This window comes from Capsicum annuum, chromosome 11, assembly GCF_002878395.1.
Source record: "Capsicum annuum cultivar UCD-10X-F1 chromosome 11, UCD10Xv1.1, whole genome shotgun sequence".
Taxonomy (NCBI): domain Eukaryota; kingdom Viridiplantae; phylum Streptophyta; class Magnoliopsida; order Solanales; family Solanaceae; genus Capsicum; species Capsicum annuum.
Genome location: NC_061121.1, coordinates 89,589,348 through 89,598,556, shown reverse-complemented (window position 1 = coordinate 89,598,556; position 9,209 = coordinate 89,589,348). Strand labels below are relative to the sequence as shown.

At 35.8% G+C, this 9,209-nt stretch overlaps 1 long non-coding RNA gene across 1 annotated transcript; it reads left to right on the top strand.

Moving 5' to 3' along the window:
- Nucleotides 1-4,292: 4,292 nt before the first annotated feature.
- Nucleotides 4,293-8,663, top strand: LOC124888766. The gene is made up of 3 exons (XR_007047620.1): nt 4,293-4,480; nt 5,202-5,260; nt 5,563-8,663. It is a non-coding gene; the product is annotated as an uncharacterized LOC124888766 (long non-coding RNA).
- The last annotated feature ends 546 nt before the right edge of the window (nt 8,664-9,209 follow it).

Sequence of the window (9,209 nt, the reverse complement as noted above, 5' to 3'; positions counted from 1 at the left end):
TTAAGGTAATGGTGATCTCTTAGCGAAAATTTCAATAGTTAAATTTAGAGCTCTCAATCTCGACATTAGATTAAGCTAACGACTTTCTTGCTCATAGTGAAATTTTGATACATTTTGAGCACTCAATTTGTTAGTGAAAATTCGATAGACAATCAATTTTGTTGATTATTATGATTTCTCTCTCAAATTCACTTGCTATTTTGGGGTGTTCTTCTTCAATTTGGGTATTTTAAGGTTAGTGTATTCACCTCTATTTCGACCTCTACTTCAATTTAGGTAGTCTCCCTATTTTATTTTAGTTATACTAAGATCGACTTCTTTTATATTTGTGTCAATTCCTATTACACTCTGCAAAGCTTACTAAGTAGCAATGTCAAAATTAAAATAAATTCAACAACATTTGTGAGGTTCATAAGGGGTTGATACCAACTTGCGCCAAGAGAGAAATATAACTAGTTAACCAAAATTCAGAGTTCAATTTTCAATCCTCATACCAGAAAAGTTGGGCATCCTTCTATTAGGAGAGTTTTCTTGACTTCAGTTGTGACCTTCCGTGGTGGTTTCTCAGCAGGAAGATTCACGACATTACCCTTCCTGGTAAAATAGTCAATGACCTGCACATTAAATATGGCAAAACCTTAAAGAGAATGCACAGCTTCTTTAAAGGTCAGAGTTGCAACAAAGTGAAGAAATTATAGCCCGTCGAAGCAAGACTCTTGAGCATTAGAGAATCATCACAAAGGCGCGGAAGAGATCAGCAACCCAAACTAAACCTTAGGTAGTATCAGTTATCGTCTAACTAACATAACCTATGATCTTGCTAGCTGGAAGACTCACAAAAAGGAATTCTATACCTATGATTATTTTTATTCCAACTTTAAAGGTTACTTCTAAAAGATATCATGATGTTTTAATTGACGAGATATGATATGAACTTTAGGAAATAAATGAGATGATTTGCCTCTTCTCAATAGATTTTACTTCTGCATGTGTTATCACCCCCTGAAAAATAAAGACGCTACTTATGTATGTACTTTTTTCTTGAGGCGTTGTAATCAGCGGTAAAGCTTGATGTCCACATTTTATCGTCTTATGAAAGAGAATCACATGCAACCTTGTGCTTTGAGATATGGAATATCATCTGCTGCACGAATTTATGATTATCACTTTCAAGTCCTTATAAAAATGATCATTTATTGCAGGTATCCACGATGAAAGTGACCGTGCATACAGTCCTAAAATAGTATGAATCGATCTTAAACCTCATCATTTTGTGCAGGCTGTCTCCATGGATTACCTGGTCTGTACCTTGCACCTGCCTCTCATTATTCTAGAGACTCCATTGCAAATTGTGGATCTTCACCTTATAGGTTTATGTCTATAAAGGTTGAACAAAGACTATCGATATGAACTCACAAGCTGGTGATAGGCAGAATCAAGGAGGGCCTGTGAAAGATAAAGACAACATTCGTGCTTCTATTCTTGATGAGGCTATAATTGTATGCCTGTTTGACCTTCTTTCTATAGCTAAAAAAAGTCCACTATCTCAGTTGGACCTTCTTTTATAACTACCTAAACAAGGTCAAAGACTAATCTATGATGTTCAGGCATTCTCCACTCTTAGGTTCAGTGCTTTCCCTGTTTTCACTAAATTGAATCATTGTTTTGATATAGTTACTATTTCCTCTTTAACATTGAATAGAATCTAATGATTATCCTCATTTAAGAAAAATCTAATGGTTATTACATGCCAGTGTATGGTTATCAGCTGAACAACGCGGTCCCTATTGTTTTTGCTACCTGTCATTGTCAGTTATTGTTCCTTTTCATCGGGTACAGTTAGCTAGTAGTGCTTTGAATAGTCATTTACTTTAACTTTTTGCATTTTTAACTGTGTTCCCACACCCGTGTTATCTTCCAAAGCCCACCTCCTAGAGAAAATTTCAGCCCTAAAATATACTCTCTTTCAGTAACCTTAAGGGAAATGTTGAAACTGACATTAATGGCTCTGTTTTTTTTTTAGGAAGGGGGGGGACGTGGGTGGTAGATCTATCAAATCATGCTGCCGAATTCAAATCCCAGTAGAACTCAATTTTCAACTTCACTTGATATTTTTGAAACATAATTTAACAATGTTTTGCTTCTAACCATCACGTCGGTAGATTAGGTGGTCAATAAAATTTAATATAGTATGGGAGCCAGGTAGAGGCTTTTGAACCTTAGTGCCAATCCTCAATTAAAAAATCACGTATTTGTTCCATGAAAAATTAATCAGACAGAACATATGAAGATATGTCATCTCCATGTTTACCCTGCAAAATAACATACCCCAAAATCATTATTTCAGCCTATTCCATGCAGTGCTTTTTGTCCTCACTTCGTAGAAGCCCACTGTCTAAATTGTTTGCTTAGTGAAACAGTCTGAAATATAGTTAGCAGGCATATGTGATATGAAAAGCTACGAAAAAAAGTTGCTTATATCATTGAATACATCACTTATAACTCTTATCCAAAATTAAAAGCTTCATAAACAAGATAGAACCCATTAGAAGTTTCATGGTTCACAAGTAAAATACTAGTACCAAATTGCAAATTATTGAAAAATAATCCTACGGTGTATTGTATGCATTTGGTCCTAATCATATGGAGGAGTGTATTGAGTCATACCAAGCTTCATACAAATATACGTGAATGGTCTGGAAAGAAAAGAAAACAGTTCACGTTAAATGAAGAATTTGCTTTTCTTGTCCTAACTTATGAAATTTGCTTGTGAATGGAAAAATGAAAAATAAATTGGTGGAGGGGAAGGAGACACTAAAATGGAAAGTGTACTCTCAAAATAGAAAGTTTACTCTTTCTCCCACATTGGTGGAAGAAGAGAAATTAAAAGTGTTTATAATCAAGAACACTTGCTCCACATGGCAAGTGAGGCAAGAAATAATAGATGCCTCGCGCCGTCGTCGTTATCGCTTGCTTGGCTACGAATTTGGATTTGGCAAATGATTGATGAGATCTATTTTTTTGGACTTGCACTGTTTCAAGTGAACTGATGTATTGTTTTTGAACTAGTGCTTCAGAAATGATACATTGTTCTGAACTGAGGCTACAGAAGGTTCAGAAGGATGTAATCCTTCAATGAAGTGACACACAGATTCATGAAATAAGATGACTGTTCAGGAAAAGATGCAATCTTTGATGAACAGACATGAACTTACAGCAAAGGTGTAACCTTTGGAGTGAACCATTGCCTCTTTTCAGAAGAGGCATGTTGTGGCTATATAAACCTGGTTTCTTCCACAGGTTTAGTACGAAATTTTAAGATTAAAAACTCTCTTCTTGTCTCAAAAATATTCTGTGTGATCACTCAAAACGTTCTGTGAGTTCGAAGATATTCCAACTGTTTGAGGTACCGCTACTGTTAGTCTGTTAGCCATTTTATCCTAGGAGAAAAAATTCCACAACCTCGGGTACAGTGAGGGGGATTATTTCCTTAAGGAAAATCCATGAATTCGGATGACTTGGCTATTTTCTGTTTCATCTTAATTTCTGCAAAATAAAATACACCTCTTGGAAAGGTCATTTTGATCTTGTATTGAGGATATTTGATATACTTCATTGTGTTCTTGTTTATACTTGAACTCAAGTTGAAGTTGATGTTGTAATGCACAAATTTTGTGTACCCGAAGTACAAACGAAATAACAGTACGTACCTTAATGTAGCAGAAATATTGCACTTGCTGAGGAAAATATAGGGATTTACGGTTCTCCCTTGGTGGGGGTTAAAATCATTGATACTTGCTTTCACTATATCCGAGGCACTTTTACTGGGAGGTAATCAGTATAATATTTGTGAAAAGTAGGGAGGTGCTACACAGAGGTAAACTACTGAGTGCTTGAACCACATGGAGTTAAATGTCTTTCCTTTCACTTAGGAAGAGTTCCAGTTAAATAGAGAACACAATGACCATTACAAAATTCCCTTTCTTAATCGTACCCAAATGGATAAAGACCTCTAATATTTATATTTCATATACCACTTGTAAGTTTAAAAAATTTCAACAACATACCCATTGTAATTCCATAAGTAATTCCATCTTTATTAACACTTTATTTTTTCCTTAATGTAAAAAAACATGCATAAATAATGTCAATAATCTACTATTTATCAAAACCATATACTAGTGTTCCACCTACCAAAAGAATATCCCCTGACATACTTATACGCAAGTCAAACTAACGCTCAAAATCATGTTCCGGACTATACGTGTAAGTTATGTAATATCTTCTAGTAATACTAGTTGAGTTGCCGTGTACTGTTATACGTGAACTAACTAGATTTCCTGACCAAATTTATTGAGCTTCTAGAATTTTCTCATAATTGTTGGCTGATTTGTGTTGAGAAACCCTTAACGTCATTGTTAAACAAGTGGAACCATCGACACTTCTCCTGTTGTCTAATGTATGCAAACAAGCATTCCTGGTATGTATGTTGATGCAATTATGAATGTTGTTTCCTCAATTTTTTATTTATCATACATATTACTTGAGCTGCGAGACTTGGGCATACTTCCCATGGTGATGTTTGTTCTTTCTTCTGGCATTAATATCAACTCCATGGATTTGACATGAATGATATTAGTCTCTCCACCTTTTCATCGACTTCTCAGTTGTGGAATGTCCCAACATATAGTCTACTTCTTGTGTCATGATAGTGAAGAACTCATATTTCCTATATTATCCTTCATTTATTTAAAGACTAAACCTTATCTCTCCACACTACTGAATAATATGTCCTCAGTAATTGAAAATCTTCACATGTTGGGGGAGTAATACTGGAAAAGAAAACTTAATAAATGGTTGGATAGAAGATAAAGTATTTTAACTGCTGCCCTAGACATTAGAGAAGTACTTATTATGTTTATTCCAAACTGTTAAGTTCCTCATTTTACATTAGTAACTATTTATTAAAAATTAAAAAAAAGTTGTCTATCAAAGCTTCCTTTCTACATACGAGCAGATCTGATTATGAAAGTAAGCTCTTTAGATGACAACATTGATACCGTGATACTGATCTGTGTTTTCAAATGTGCTCTATGCTGAAGAGAGTTTTGAAAGCAACATTAATTCCTTTTCTCCTTTGATATGAAACTGAATCTTGTCCGAAAACATTTAAAACTTTTAATCTTTCCTATTTTTAACAGGTCGGAGATCCAGTTCAACTGCCGGCCACTGTGATCTCACCTATTGCTGGAAAATTTGGGTAAAGTAACTACATGTACTTACTGTAAATAAAATATTATGACACTTGATTTTTACCTCTCAACACTTTTGAGAAATAAGTACACAATCTCATGTCCAAACTAAGAGGTGTTTTAAGGACCATAAAAAACCATTTTGCTCCTTTGTATGTCAAAAGTGTATTTACAAATGAAAATGGAGATACCTTTGTTTTCAGTTTTCAAGAAAAAATCCAACTGTTCCAAATTACTACGGAAGTCCTTGGGAAATCCTAATTCATGTTTCTCTAATTTCACTTTTCCTCCTTGGTTGTGGGATTGATAGATATTGCATCAGCTTGTTTGAGAGACTTCAGAGGGTGGGATATCTAATACAGATGCTTAAGAAAGTGATGAAGACATTGATCTTACTTAAGAAGATTTTGGGATTGTTGATAGGTGCTCTATTACTAATATTTCTGATATTGGATTTGTTGAAACTTATCGCGACTCAAACTTGATACTATGTAAAAACCTAACTAATCATTTGGGTATTTATTTAACATTTTTCTTTTAAATTTCGGTTATATTCCTAGTTTACTTTGTTCCACATTTTGAATTATGTGATTATTAATGAATGAATTTTGTTTAGTGATATGCATATAATTGTTTATTATAATTTATTATGTAAATACAAATTTACAAATAACTATTTTATATAAATTGTACCAATTGATATTTGAACTAGTTACAACATGTGGCAACAATCGTTGCAATAGATCAATAAATCATTGCGATAGTATTAGAAATTCTTGCAATAGGTAGCCAAAAACTGTTGCAAAAGGCCAATAAAACCATTGCAATAGGTAGTCAAAAAATGTTGTAACAGAAAAATAGATCATTGCAATAGGCTCTAAAAGTAGTTGCAATAGATAGGAAAAAATTGATGCAATAGAATTATAAAACTGTCGCAATAGCTTCTATTGCAACGGTTTAACCTCATTATAGTAGAATCTATTGCAACGGTTATTAACCGATGTTATAGATGAAAAGAGGCATCCCAATAATAGAAAAAATAACTGTTGCTATAGGTTGGTCTATGGGACAATTTCTACCAACCGTTACATCAACCATTGTGATAGCTCTATTGCAACACTCACATATAGGACAGTTGTTTAACCATTGCAGTTAATCCATGGCAATGGTAACCATCACCATAGGGGTAATTTCTAGTAGTGAACCAAGATATGATGATGAGGTTGGTAGTGAAGAGTCCTCGGTGATTTCCCATTTAACCAAATCAAATGAGTATGAAGATGACAAAATAAAGGCAATGGTACTAGAGTTGAAAGAATAATAAAAGCCAACCTCTTATAACAACTCTAATTTATTTAGGGGTGAAGGAGCTACGAAGGAAGCAACTCCAGAATTAGGGGTTAATCCTCATTCAAACCACTTCTCTATATTGTACTTAGAGTATGTTATGAGAATTTATCTACCTAGGCAAATGGTTGTTTGTGAGGAGAAGGAGGAACATTCCTACAATTTGGTATTTGACATTGCAAAGGAGCACATGGAAGCCCCACCATCAATGGTGAAGGACTTCAACTTCCAATTTACAACTAGTGGCCTATTGATGTCCTCACCATTGCCCAAGTAGCCAAATCGGATGTTCGATGTGAAATTGGGTAAAAAGTTTAAGTCTTCAAAATGGCGAGATCAAACCTCCCTTATTATTTCCTCGAATCTTCCAAGTTTCATCTTTGATGATCTGAATCTTCTACCCATCTACCACCCATTGCATAGTGAATGAAAGTTGGGATGAAAATTTAAATCTTCTAAGTGAAATCACAAAAGAAAGTGGAGGAGACGTCATGCTAAGACGTTAAACTAAGCGCTCGATGGGAGGCACTCTATCTAGACAAAAAAGTGGCCCATATCCTTTTATTCTATGCATGATAGAGTAGATTTTATTTTTGCATTTATTCATAAATAATCCATATAAAAGTGGTGCTAGGAGAATATTGATTGAAAGTGAATAAGGGAATGTGTGAAATTGGTATGTTTGGACTAAACAAAAGACTGTAGGAGACCTCAATATTGATCTCAGTTACCGCAACCATGGCCCGTACCTCCACAATTTGGGGGCCGCATTCTCTCGATCAGGGAACTAGGACTGCGACTATGGTTGAATCAACTTAAATGACCATTCTACTGCCATTTCTTCATACATACCTTTCTCAAATTCTCTTAAATTTTGGGCATTGTATAGAGTATCCAAGTGTCATTTCAATCTATTTCCATTATCAAACTTCGTATGTTGTCTCAATTCCCTTGTTTTTAATGTAATCATATGCTTAAAACTTGTAGTTTAAGGAAAGGTAAGAAATATCCTTTTTATTACAAAATAAATGCTTGTTGATGATTATTGTTGTGGTTAGCTATTGTTGTTGGTGTACACAATAATGGGGAAATCTTGAGTACCCAAATTTAGGCCTTAAATAGTTGAATTAACGTATACACCATGTGTTCAATTCAATTCCCCAATGAGTTCAATGTGAATTCCTTTGAGTTTGAGGCTATGATCATGCATCCTAGGCTTGAATTCTCTAATTATGATGTTGTTTCGCCTAGTTAGGACATAAGGGTGGGGTTAAAATTATGTGTTCTGAGTGATGTGTAGATTGTCGACTATGATCTTAGGTACCGCAATCACAGTCATTGCTCCACGATCGCCATACCTTAGGGCCGTTGTCTGCAGCAGCCAAAATTTTTGCATACCTATTTCCCACCCCAGAACCTTCTACAACACTACCACATGAGTTTATCTGATTAATCTAGCATGGTTTTGGTGTGACAATGCTAATGATGATCTGGATTGTATTTCTTATAGGCACTAAGCCACCAGAATAGGATATTTTAACAACACCAAATTCATGGCCGCTCAATTCCAAAACCTCTAATATACTAACTTGCCTAGGACAAAGTTGCTCCCTGAGAAAGGTATCATCTTGGACATAGTGGAGGAGAAACTCCCAGGTTTCTATGCCAGACTCACTACTACCGAATGGAGGTGCTTTGCCTCGGAACCCTGCCATGCTAATAAACAGTAGGTACGTGAGTTGTACACAAACCTCAACATAGTTTCTCACATAAACCTAGTGATGAAAATATGGGGAAAGCAATTGAATTTTTGAGTAGAGCAAGTCAATGAGGTGTATGGGCTCCCAGATGCTGACATGGAGTAGTTTCATGCAAAAGCATGTGAGCTAGGGACCTAAATAGCTAACATTCTTGTCCTAACAAAGAGGTTCCCTAGGCCACTACCGAGAGAGATATTAATGAATGATTCACAGCAGAGGCCAGGCTTTGGTTGGATATCATAAATAGCAGAGTATCACCATGCACTCACATAACCATTATCACAGACATACAAGCTCGGATGGTGGCTTGTATCTTACTTGTCATTACGCTGAATGTGGGCAATATTTTACTCTTGGAGTAAAGGTATTTCAAGAATCATGGAGGTACACATCTTCTCTTTTTCCCCTTATCACAGAGCTATGCAGGAGGGTGTAGGTGGAGGAATATACAGCAGATACCTGGTTTATCCCAAGTCCTCATATCTTCCCACTCAAATTCTGAGGTGAGGGTGCCCCAGGTCAGAGCAAGAAAATGAAGGTGGACTCATGTAAGTCGACCCAGGAGGGCCTAGATTCTTGTGGACCTTCATAAGCCAACCCTTTCGATGATATCTCAGGTCAGATGCAGAGGGTTACGGAGCTAGTGTCCAGATTGCCTCAAGTACCTGGAGAGTCCTCCATTGGTCGACACTCTTATATGACTCAGTCAAATTATGACATATACCTTAGAAGCAGAATAAGTAGAAAGCCAATATTGCTGGGTTGGAGAGAGCCTACTCAGCCTTAGCCAGATCACATAGGGACCTCAAAGACTCCCATGAGATAATAAAGAAAAAGGAAAAAAAGAGGG